Genomic DNA, 12,534 nt, shown 5'->3' on the forward strand with positions numbered 1-12,534 from the left:
CATAGATTCACAACCTTCTGGGAGAAGACGTTCCTTCTCAATTCAGTCCTATATTTGCTGCCTTGAATTTTGAGGCTATACCCTCTTATCCTAGTTTCACCTGCCAAAGGAAACATCCTCTCTACATCTATCTTATCTAGTCCCTTCATAATTTTTTAATGTTTTCATAAGAACCCCCTGATTCTTCTAAATTCCAATGAATATAATCCCAGTCTACCAGTCTCTCCTCATAAGCCAACCCCCTCAATCAAGTGAATCTCCTCTGCACCACCTGAGGTATACCAGTACATCCTTTCTCAAGTAAGGAGACCAAACCTGCACACAGTACTCCAGGTTTGGCCTCACCAGCATCCTATACAGCTGCAACATAACCTATCTGCTTTTAAACTCAATCCCTTAAGCAATGAAGAAAAAAATTCCATTTATCTTCCTAATTCCCTGTTGCATTTGCAGACCAACATTCTGTGATTCATACACAAGGACACTCAGGTTCCTCTGCACAGCAATGTGCTGCAATTTCTTACCATTCAAGTAATGGTCTTTTTTTAACTGTTATTCCTACTGAAATGGATGACTGCACATTTATTAACATTGTCCTCCATTTGCCAGACCTTTGCCCACTCAGTTGAACTAACTATGTCCCTTTTCATAGTTTCACAGTCCTCTGCATACTTTGCTCTGCCACTCATCTTCGTATCATCTGCAAACTTTGACACAATACACATGGTCCCCAACTCCAAATCATCTCTGTAAATTGTGAATAATTACAGTCCCAAAACTGATCCCTGAGGCACGCCACTAGTCACTATTTGCCGAGCAGAATAGCACTCATTTATTCCCACACTTTGCTTTCTGTTAGTTAACCAATCCTCTAACCATGCTGATGCATTGCCCATAATGCCTTGCATCTTTATCTTGTGCAGCAGTCTTTTGTGTGGCATCTTTTTAAATGTCTTTTGGAAATCTAGATACACCACAGCTACTGGGTCTCTGTTGTCCACTGTGTTTGTAATGTCTTCATAGAATTCCAAAAGATTAGTTAAGCATGACCTGCCCTTCATGAATCCATGTTGTGTCTGTCCAATTCTACAATTTCTATCAAGATGCCTTGCTATTTCTTCCTTGATAATAGACTCAAGCATTTTCCCCACTACAGAAGTTAAGCTAGCTGGTCTATAATTCCCCATCTTTTGTTTACCTCCCTTTTTAAACAGTGGTGTCACATTTGCTGTTTTTCAATCTTCTGGAACTGCCCCATTGTCCAGTGAATTTTGGAAAAATACAAGTGCATTTGCTATTTCTCCCGCCATCTCTTTTAGCACTCTGGGATACATTCCATCAGGAGACTTGTCTATCCTTAGCTCCATTAGCTTGCCCAACACTACCTCTTTAGTGATAACGATTGTTGTTCAGGTCCTCACTTACCTTCATCTCTTTGTCAATTATTGCCACCTTATTTGTGGCCTCCACTGTGAAGACTGACACAAAATACCTCTCAACTTTGTTTTTCATCATGATGACACTTTTTAAAATGTATTCATTTTGTGGGATGTGAGTGTCGCTGGCTGAGCCAGCATTTATTGCCCATCCATAGTTCCCCTTGAGAAGGTGGTGGTGAGCTGTTTTCTTGAACTGCTGCAGTCCACCTGCTGTGGGTTGATACATAATTCCATTAGGGAGGGAATTCCAGGATTTTGACCCAGAGACAGTGAAGGAACAACAATATAGTTCCAAGTCAAGATGATGAGTAGCTTGGAGGGGACCTGAAGGTGCTGTTGCTCCCATATATCTGCTGCCCTTGTTCTTCTTGATGGAAGTGGTTGTGGGTTTGAAAGGTGTTGTCTGAGGTTCTTTTATGAATTTCTGCAGTGCATCCTGCAGATAATACACACTGCTGCTACTGAGCAACGGTGGTGGAGGGAATGGATGCCTCTCTGTGCAATGCCAATCAAGCGCACTGCTCTGTCCTGGATGATTCCAAGCTTCTAGAGTGTTGTTGGGGATTGCAGTCATCCAGGGAGCATTCCATCAGACTTTTGACTTGTGCCTTGTAGATGGTGGACAGGCTTTGGGGAACCGGGAGGTGAGTTACTTGCACATTATTCCGGAAGATATAGGCTGTAGGAAAATAGATGGTGACAGCTTGCAAAATGTCCATATTACAAAGGAGGAAGTGCAGGATGGCTTGAAACGCGTAAAGGTGGATAAATCCCCAGGACCTGATCAAGTGTACCCTAGAACTCTGTGGGAAGCTAGAGAAGTGATTGCTGGGCTTCTTCCTGAGATATTTGTATCATCGATAGTCACAGGTAAGGTGCCGGAAGATTGGAGGTTGTCTAATGCGGTGTCACTGTTTAAGAAGGGTGGTAAGGACAAGCCAAGGAATTATAGACCAGTGAGCCTGACATCGGTGGTGGGCAAGTTGTTGGAAAGAATCCTGAGGGACAGGATGTACATGTATTTGGAAAGGCAAGGACCGATTAGGGATAGTTAAAATGGCTTTGCGCATGATAAATCATGTCTCACAAACTTGATTGAGTTTTTGAAGAAGTAACAAAGAGGATTGATGAGGACAGAGCGGTAGATGTGATCTATACGGACTTCAGTAAGGCGTTTGACAAGGTTCCCCATGGGAGACTGATTAGCAAGGTTAGATCTCATGGAATACAGGGTGAACGAGCCATTTGGATACAGAACTGGCTCAAAGGTAAAAGACAGAGGGTGGTGGTGGAGGGTTGTTTTTCAGACTGGAGGCCTGTGACCAGTGGAGTGCCATAAGGAGCGGTGCTGGGTCCTCTATTTTTTATCATTTACATAAATGATTTGGATGCGAGCATAAGAGGTACAGATAGTAAGTTTGCAGATGACACCAAAATTGGAGGTGTCGTGGATAGCGAAAAGGGTTACCTCACATTACAATAGGATCTTGATCAGATGGGCCAATGGGCTGAGAAGTGGCAGATGGAGTTTAATTCAGGTAAATGCGAGGTGCTGCATTTTGGGAAAGCAAATCTTAGCAGGACTTATACACTTAACGGTAAGGTCCTAGGGAGTGTCACTGAACAAAGAGACCTTGGAGTGCAGGTTCATAGCTCCCTGAAAGTGGAGTCGCAGGTAGATAGGATAGTGAAGAAGACGTTTGGTATGCTTTCTTTTATTGGTCAGAGTATTGAGTACAAGAGTTGGGAGGTCATGTTGTGGCTGTACAGGACATTGGTTAGGCCACTGTTGGAATATGGCGTGCAATTCTGGTCTCCTTCCTATCGGAAAGATATTGTGAAACTTGAAAGTGTTCAGAAAAGATTTACAAGGATGTTGCCAGGGTTGGAGGATCTGAGCTATAGGGAGAGGCTGAACAGGCTGGAGCTGTTTTCCATGGAGCGTCAGAAGCTGAGGGGTGACCTTATAGCAGTTTACAAAATGATGAGGGGCATGGATAGGATAAATAGGCAAACCCTGGGGTTGGAGAGTCCAGAACTAGAGGGCATAGGTTTAGGGTGAGAGGGGAAAGATAGAAGAGAGACCTAAGGGGCAACTTTCCCACACAGAGGGTGGTACGTGTATGGAATGAGCTGCCAGAAGAAGTGGTGGAGGTTGGTACAATTGCAACATTTAAGAGGCATTTGGATGGGTATATGAATAGGAAGGGTTTGGAGGGATATGGGCTGGGTGCTGGCAGGTGGGACTAGATTAGGTTGGGATATCTGGTCGGCATGCACGGTTTGGACCGAAGGGTCTGTTTCCATGCTGTACATCTCTATGACTCTATGACTCTGACCTGCTCTTCTGGCCCCTGCATTTATGTGGTGAGTTCAGTTGAGTTTCTGGTCAATGATAATCTCCAGGATGTTGATAGTGGAGGATTCAGTGATGGTAACACCATTAAATGTCAAGAGACGGTGGTTCGATTGCCCCTTATTGATGATGGTCATAGCCTGGCATTTGTGTGGCGTGAATGTTACTTGTCACTTGTCAGCTCAAGCAAGCCTGGATATTATCCAGAATTTGTTGCATTTGGACATAAAACTATAAGACATAGGGGTGGAAGTAAGGAAGTTACTCCAGCATTCAATCATGGCTGATGGGCATTTCAACTCTGCTTACCCCCATAGCCCTGAATTTCTCCGTGATCAAGAATTTATCAATCTGTGCCTTGAAGACATTTAACGTCCTGGCCTCCATTACATTCCTTAGCAATGAATCCCACAGGCCCACCACGCTCTGGCTGAAGAAATGACTCCTCATTTTCGTTCTAAATTGGCCCTCTCTAATTTTAATGCTGTGCCCACAGATCCTAGTCTCCCCGCCTAATGTAAACAAATTCCCAGAGTCCACCCTTTCTAAGCCATGCATTATCTTGTAAGTTTCTATTAGATCTCCCCTCAACCTTCTAAACTCTAATGAATACAATCCCAGGATCCTCAGCCGTTCATCGTATGTTAGGCCTACCATTCCAGGGATTATGCATGTGAATCTCCATGGACACGCTCCAGTGCCAGAATGTCCTTCCTGAGGTGTGGGGCTAAGAATTGGACACAGTATTCTAAATGGGGCCTAATTAGAGCTTTATAAAGTCTCAGAAGCACATCACTGCTTTCATATTCCAACCCTTTTGAGATAAGTGACAACATTTGCTTTCTTAATCACGGGCTCAACCTGCAAGTCAACATTTAGAGAATCCTGGACTAGCATTCCCAGATCTCTTTGTACTACGGCTTTATGAATTTTCTCACTGTTTAGAAAATAGTCCATGCCTGTATTCTTTTTTACAAAGTCCAAGACCTTGCATTTGCTCACGTTGAATTTCATCAGCCATTTCTTGGACCACTCTCCTAAACTATCTAAATCTTTCTGCAGCCTCCATACCTCCTCAGTACTACCTGCCTATCCACCTAACTTTGTATCATCGGCAGACCTCACCAGAATGCCCCCAGTCCCTTCATTCAGATCATTAATATATAAAGTGAACAACTGCAGCCCCAAGACTGAACCCTGTGGGACACCACTTGTCACCAGTTACCATTCCAAAAAAGAACCTTTTTTCCCAACTCTCTGCCTTCTGTCAGATAGCCAATCCTCAGTGCATGCCAGTAGCTCACCTCAAACTCATTGGGCCCTCACATTACTCAGCAGCCTCCCGTGAGGCACCTTATCAAAGGCCTTTTGGAAGTCTAGATAGATAACATCCACTGGGTTTCCCTGGTCTTACCTACTTGTTACCTCTTCAAAGAATTCTAACAGGTTTGTCAGGCATGACCTCCCCATACCTAAATCCATGCTGACTTGTTCTAATCCGACCATGTACTTCCAAGAATTTAGAAATCTCATCCTTAACAATGGATTCTAGAATTTTACCTACAACCAAGGTTAGGCTAATTGGCCTGTAATTTTCCATCTTTTGTCTTGATCCTTTCTTGAACAAGGAGGTTCCAATGGTGATTTTCCAATCATCTGGGACTTTCCCTGACTCCAGTGATTTTTGAAAGATTGCAACCAACGCCTCTGCTATTTCCTCAACCACTTCCCTCAGAACTCTAGGATATAGCCCATTGGGACCGGGAGATTTATCAATTCTTAGACCTTTCAGCTTTTCTAGCATTTTCTCTTTTGTAATGGCTACCATACTCATCTCTGCCCCCTGACTCTCCTTAATTGTTGGGATATTACTCATGTCTTCCACTGTGAAGACTGACACAGAGTACTTATTAAGTTCTTCAGCTATTTCCTATCTCCCATCACTGGCCTTTCTGCATCAATTTGGAGCGGTCCAATTTCTACTTTTTGCCTCTAGTTTGTTTATGTATTGAAAGAAACTTTTACTAGCATTTCTAATATTACTGGCTAGCTTACCTTCATATTTGATCCTCTCCTTCCTTATTTCTCTCTTTGTTGTCCTCTGTTTGTTTTTGTAGTCTTCCCAATCTTCTGATTGCCCAGTGTTCTTGGCCACTTTATGGGCTCTCTCTTTTCTTTTGATACATTTCCTGACTTCCTTTGTCAGCCATGGCTGTCTAACTCCAACCCCCCCCCACCCCTCCACTCTTGATACTCTCCAAACAGGTCCTCCTTCCTAGGCTTGCCTATGTTGTTAGTGCCAACATGGACTACAACAACTGGATCTTCTCCCTCCCGCTCCAACATCCTTCCAAGCTGGTCAAAGATGTCCTGCACCCTGGCACTGAGCAGGCAACACACCATGCAAGACTTCTGATCCGGCTCGCAAAGGATACTATCTGTCCCCCTAATTGTAGAATCTCCTATAACAACTACTTGTCTTTTTGCTGCCCCATCTTGAATGGCCGTCTGCATCGTGGTGCTGTGGTCAGCTGCCTCATCCTGTCCACAGGCCCTTTTCCTCATCCATACAGGGAGCAAAAATCTCATTTCTGTTGAACAAGGTCAAGGGCTGTGGCTCCTCCACTCCTGAACTCCAGAATCCCCCTACCTGCCTCACATACAGTCACACCCTGTTGTTCCTGATCACTAACTGAATTTGAATTACTTAATCTAGCGGGTGTGACTGCCTCCTGAAACAAAGCGTCCAGGTAACTCTCCCCTTCCTGAATATGCCATTGTGTTTGAAGCTCAGATTCCAGATCAACAATTCTGATTCGGAGTTCTTTCAGCAACCAACACTTGCTGCAGATGTGGTCACTGCACTTCACAATGGGATCAGCCAGCTTGGACTGCTTCAGTGTCTGAGGAGTTGTGAATCATAATGAACATTGTGCAATCATTGGCGAACATTCCCACTTCTGACCTTTTTGAGGGAAGATCATTAATGAAGCAGCTGAAGTTGGTTGGGCCTGGGTTGCTACCCTGAGGAACTCGTGCAGAGATGTCCTTGAGCTGAGAGGACTGACTTCCAACAACTACAACCATCTTCCTATGTGTCAGGTATCACACTAACCACTGCAGAGTTTGCCTCCTGATACTCACTGATTTCGGTTTTGCTAGGGCTCCTTGATGTCACACTCAGTCAAATGCTTTGGAGATGCCAGTGTTGGATTGGGCTGTACAAAGTTAAAAATCACACAACACCAGGTGATAGTCCAACAGGTTTAATTGGAAGCATTAGCTTTCGGAGCGTGTTCCTTCATCTGGTGGTTGACAACCATCTGATGAAAGAGCTGCGCTCCGAAAGCTAGTGCTTCCAATTAAACCTGTTGGACTACAACCTGGTGTTGTGTGATTTTTAACTCAGTCAAATGCAGTCTTGATGTCAAGGGCTATCACTCTCACCTGACCTCTGGAATTCAGCTCTTTTGGCCATGTTTGAACCAAGTCTGTGTAATGAGGTCAGGAACTGAGTGACCCTGGCAGAACCCAAACTGGCCGTCACTGAGCAAGTCATCAATGTTGTTGATGACACCTTCCATCACTTTACTGATGATCGAGAGTAGACTGATGGGGCGGTAACTGGCTGGGTTGAATTTGTCCTGTTTTTTAATCTACAGGACATACTTGGGACACTTGCCACATTATTGGGCACTTCTCAGTGTTGTAACTGTACTGGGGAGGAGGCTGGAAGAACACAGCAAGTCAGGCAGCATCAGGAGGTGCAAAAATCGATGTTTTGGGTTTAAGCCTTCTTCACGACTCGGGGTGGATGTGGGAGGAGCTGCAGGTAAAGTAGAGGCAGGGCCAGGGTGGTGAAGTGGGAATAGGTGACGACAAGGTAGAGGGTATGACCTGGTTGGTCAATGGGAAGAATGAATCTGGTTGGTGGCAGGGAGGGGGAGGGGCTGGGAAAGCAGTGAGGGGATGGAGGGGAGGTTATTTGAAATTGGAGAACTCAATGTTGAGTCCTCCGGGCTGTAGGGTGCTGAGGCGGAAGATAAAGTGTTGTTCCTCCATAGGCACTGTGGTTTGTTTTGTCAATGGAGGAGGCCAATAATGGTAATGTCGGAGAGGGAGTGGTTGGGGGAATTGAAATGAGCAATGACTGGGAGGTCCAGACTGCAGATCCAGCTGTTCCCTAAGTTTACGTTCGGTTTCTCTGATGTAGAGAAGACCACAACGGGAGCACGTGATGCAGTAAACTCGATTGGAAGAGAGGCAGGTGAACCTCTGTCTCACCTGGAAGGAATGTTTGGGACCCTGGATGGAGGTGGGGGTGTGGGGTACTGACAGGTCTTGCATCCTTTCTGTTTGCAGGGTGGTTCGGTGGCAGGTTGGTGTGAACCAAGGACTATCAGAGAGAATGGTCCTTGCGGAAGGCAGAGAGAGATGGGGTGGGGAAGATGTTCTTGGTGGTGCAGTCTATTTGGAGTTGGCTGAAATGTTTGAGGATGATGCGTTGGATGTGGAGACTAGTGGTGTGGTAGGTGAAGACAAGGGGGATCCTGTCCTTATTGTGTGGGGGCGCGGATTTAGAGCAGTGGAACAGGGAATGGAGGTGGTGGGACAGAGGGCTGTCTGGATGACGGAGGGAGGAAAAGCATGTTGTTCAAAATAGGTGGACATCTGGGATGCTTGGGAGTGGAATGTCTCCTTGTTTGAGCAGATGTGGCGGAGGCGCAGGAATTGGGAGAATTGGATGGAGTTCTTGCAGGAAACTGGGTGGGGGAGGTGTAGTCCAGGTAGTTATGGGAGTCTGTAGGTTTGTAGTAGATGTCCATGTGGAGACTGCCACCGGAGATGGAAATGATGAGGTCAAGAAAGGGGAGGGAGATGTTCGAGATGGATCAAGTAAATTTGAGGGTGGGGTGGAGTTGTGGGCGAAGTCGATAAACTGCTCCAGTTCAGCCTGGGTTCAGGACACTGCGCCAATGCAGTTATCAATGTAGCAGCAGAAGAGTTGGGGCACAGTGCCTGTGTAGGTACTGAAGAGGGGTAGTTCAATATAGCCGACAAAAAGGCGGACTTACTGGGCCCATACTGGTACCCATGACCATCCCCTTGATTTGGACGAGATGGGAAGAGTTAAAGGAAATGTTATTGAGGGTGAGGACCAGTTTGGCTAGGCAGAGGAGGGTATTGGTGGAGGGGGACTGGATGGGTCTATTGGAGATGAAGAAGCGGAGGGACTGGAGGCCATCCTTGTGGGGTATGGATGTGAATAAGGATTGCATGTCCATAGTGAAGAGAAAGCATTGTGGACCGGGGAACTGGAAGTTGTTGAAGATATGGAGGGCATGGTTACTCTCGTGGATGTAGGTGAGAAGTGCCTGGACTAAGGCAGAGAGGATGGAGTTGAGATAGGGCAAGCTTCGCTGGGGGAGCAGCAAGTTCTGGAGCACAAATCTTCAGTACTGTTGCCAGAATGTTGTCAGATTCTGTAGCCTTTGCAGTATTCAGTACCCTAGCTGTTTGTTGATCCCACATGGAGTGAATCAAATTGGCTGAAGACTTATATCTAGTATGCCGAGGACTACTGGAGGAGGCCAAGATGGATCATCCACTCAGCACTTCTTGCTGAAGATTGCTACAGAAGCTTCAGCCTTATCTTTTGCACTGATGTGCTGTGCTCTTCCATCATTGAGGATGGGGATATTTGTGGAACCACCTCCTCCAATGAGTTGTTTAATCATCCACCACCATTCACGACTGGATGTGGCAGAACTGCAGAGCTTAGACCCATTGGTTGTGGGATTGCTTAGCTTTGTCTATCACTTGCTGCTTATACTTTTGGCATGCACATAGTCCTGTTTGGTGTCTTCACCAGGTTGATCCCATCTACAGCTATGCCTGGTACTGCTCCTATCATGCCCTCCTGTACTCTTCATTGAACCAGGGTTGATTCCCTGGCTTGATGGAAATGGTTGAGTGGGGGCTATGCTGGGCCATGAAGTTACAGTTTGGGTTGGAGTACAATTCTGCTGCTGTTGATGGCCCACAGTGCCTCGTGGATGTCCAGTCTTGAGTTGCTAGATCTGTTTGAAGATTGTCCCATTTAGCACAGTGATAGTGCCTCACAACATGATGGAGGTGGTTCTCAAAGTGAAAGCAGGACTTAGTTTCCACAAGGGCTGTGCTGTGGTCATTCTTACCATTGCTGTCATGGATAGATCCATCTGCAACTGGCAGATTGGTAAGAATGAGGTCAAGTATGTTTTTCCCTCTCGTTGATTCCCTCCCCACCTGCTGCAGACCCAGTCTAGCAGCAATGTCCTTTTGAACCCGACCAGCTTGATCAGTAGTGCTGCTGCCGAGCCATTCTTGCTGGTGGACATTGAAATCTCCCACCCTGAGTATACTTTGTTCCCTTGCCATCCTCAGTGCTTCCTCAAAGTATTGCTCAATATGGAAGAGTGGTAATTCATCAGCAGAGGGAGGATGATATGTGATAATCAGCAGGAGGTTTACTTGCACATGTTTAACCTGAAGCCATGACTTCATGGGGATCAGAACCAATTTTGAGGACTCCCAGAGGAACTCCCTCCCAACTTTATACCACAGTGTCGTCACCTTTGCTGGGTCTGCCCTGTTGGTGAGACAGGACATATCCAAGGAATGTGATTGGGAGGGGACATAGTCATATACACAGAATCATACCTTACAGATCATAGCAGGCTATTGCTTGACTAGTCTGTGAGACAGCTCTCCCAATTTTGGCACAAGTCCCCAGATGTTAGTAAGGAGAACTTTGCAGGGTCGATAGGGCTGTTTCTGTTGTCGTCTTTTCTAGTGCTTAGGTCAATGCCAGGTAATCCATCCAACTTCATTTCTTTAAGATTTTGTAGTGGTTGGTACAATTGAATGGCTTGCTAGGCCGCTTCAGGGGTCAGTTGAGAGTCAACCACATTGCTGTGGGTTTACAGACAACAGGGGAGGGTAACAGATTTCCATTCCCTGAAAGGCATTAGTGAACCAAATGAGTTTTACTGATAATCGACAATGGAGACATATCATCAGTAGATGCTAAATTTCAGATTTTCTTTTGTTGAATTCAAATTCCACCATCTGCTGTGGCAGGATTTGAACCTGGGTCCCCAGGACATTGGCCTGATGATATGTAATAGCCTTCCCTACACATCATTGACTACACATAACCTTCTTGCGACTTTGTGACATACTTTGTTTTATAATGCTACTTGAGATGGTTCATTACACTAATTATAAGTCTTCATACTTCATCAATCCCTTTGGGAGTTCTGTCTGTCGAATATTTTTCTTTCCCAAGCTGAGGGATGACAGCTGGACAAAGCTAAAACTTGCTGTTGACACAAATAGCCGCAGTACTCCTTACTTATTGTTCCAGTTGACAATTCACATTCAAAATTAGTCACATGATTAATTATCTTGAAATTATTACATTTCACTATAAGGTGTAGTTATAATTTTGGTGCAAAATCAGTTTTAAAAGGTTTAAAAATAATGTATCGTGCTCCACCATCTAGCCTCCTTAAGTTCATCCCTGCAGATACCGTTATTCTGTTTTCTGATCACTACTATCATTATATATACTATTTATTGGCAATAGAAGAGGGAATTGATTCCAAGCATATTCGGACGTAATTTTAGTATCCTATCAATGTTTCAGAGGAGGACTTAGTAATGTATGCCTCAGCTAAAACAAATCTATTCATAATGATTTTTATTTCGGGCTCTGTCTTGGAAACCTGCAGAAAAGGATAAGGCAGGCAAATGAAACTATGTTATTAATAATCCCACGGGACAATTTCCGGAACAGTCAGAGGGGGTCTATTTGAACGAAAGGCGGTCCAGTAAAATCAGCGGGAGAATCGACGTTTCGGGCATGAGCCCTTCTCCTGCTCCTTGGATGCTGCCTGACCTGCTGCGCTTTTCCAGCAACACATTTTCAGCTCTGATCCCCAGCATCTGCAGTCCTCACTTCCTCCTCCAGTAAAATCAGCGGTCAATTTCACGTCCTCGGATAAGCATGTGTGCCTTCAGGGAAGTTGCAAACAGGAAGATTTCCACAGGTGCCGATCTTGAACATTGTCTCCTCCCAAACCTTGTTCACTCCGTCTCCCCAACGCAATAATTGTGTTCTAGTGACGTATAAAGAACAGGCAGGTTACAGGCTCAGCTGCCAATGTGCTGCCAACGCTGTGTGAGCCCTTCTCACTCTATTCGTGTGGCAAGGACAAGAACCACGCTAAGGAACGAGTGCGGCTATACATATAGCCTACGTCTTAAAACTTGTACAGTATTATATTGTCAACTTTTTTAACCTAGCACACTTCCAGCATCCATAGCATACCGTAATAACATGTTTTTCTATAAATACAACATTAATTAGCTAGACATTCAAAAGACCCGTTAACATATTTCCATCTTTTGCATCGGATTGGCCACTGTTTTGGGTTCAGTTATCTTTCTGGAGTCAGTGAAAGGCGAGGTTGGCTAAAGTAAGATTGGTGGAAAGTAAGAAAGGACTGCAGATGCTGGAGAGTCAGAGTCGAAAAGTGTGGCGCTGGAAAAGCACAGCAGGTCAGGCAGCATCCGAGGAGCAGGAGAGTCGAGATCCTGATGAAGGGTTTATGCCCAAAACGTCGACTCTCCTACTCCTCGGATGCTGCCTGACTCGCTGTGCTTTTCCATCGCCACACTTTCGACTAAAGTCAG

This window comes from Chiloscyllium plagiosum, unplaced genomic scaffold (assembly GCF_037043375.1).
Source record: "Chiloscyllium plagiosum isolate Xiang-an unplaced genomic scaffold, Cpla_swu_hap1 HiC_scaffold_7, whole genome shotgun sequence".
Taxonomy (NCBI): Eukaryota; Metazoa; Chordata; class Chondrichthyes; order Orectolobiformes; family Hemiscylliidae; genus Chiloscyllium; species Chiloscyllium plagiosum.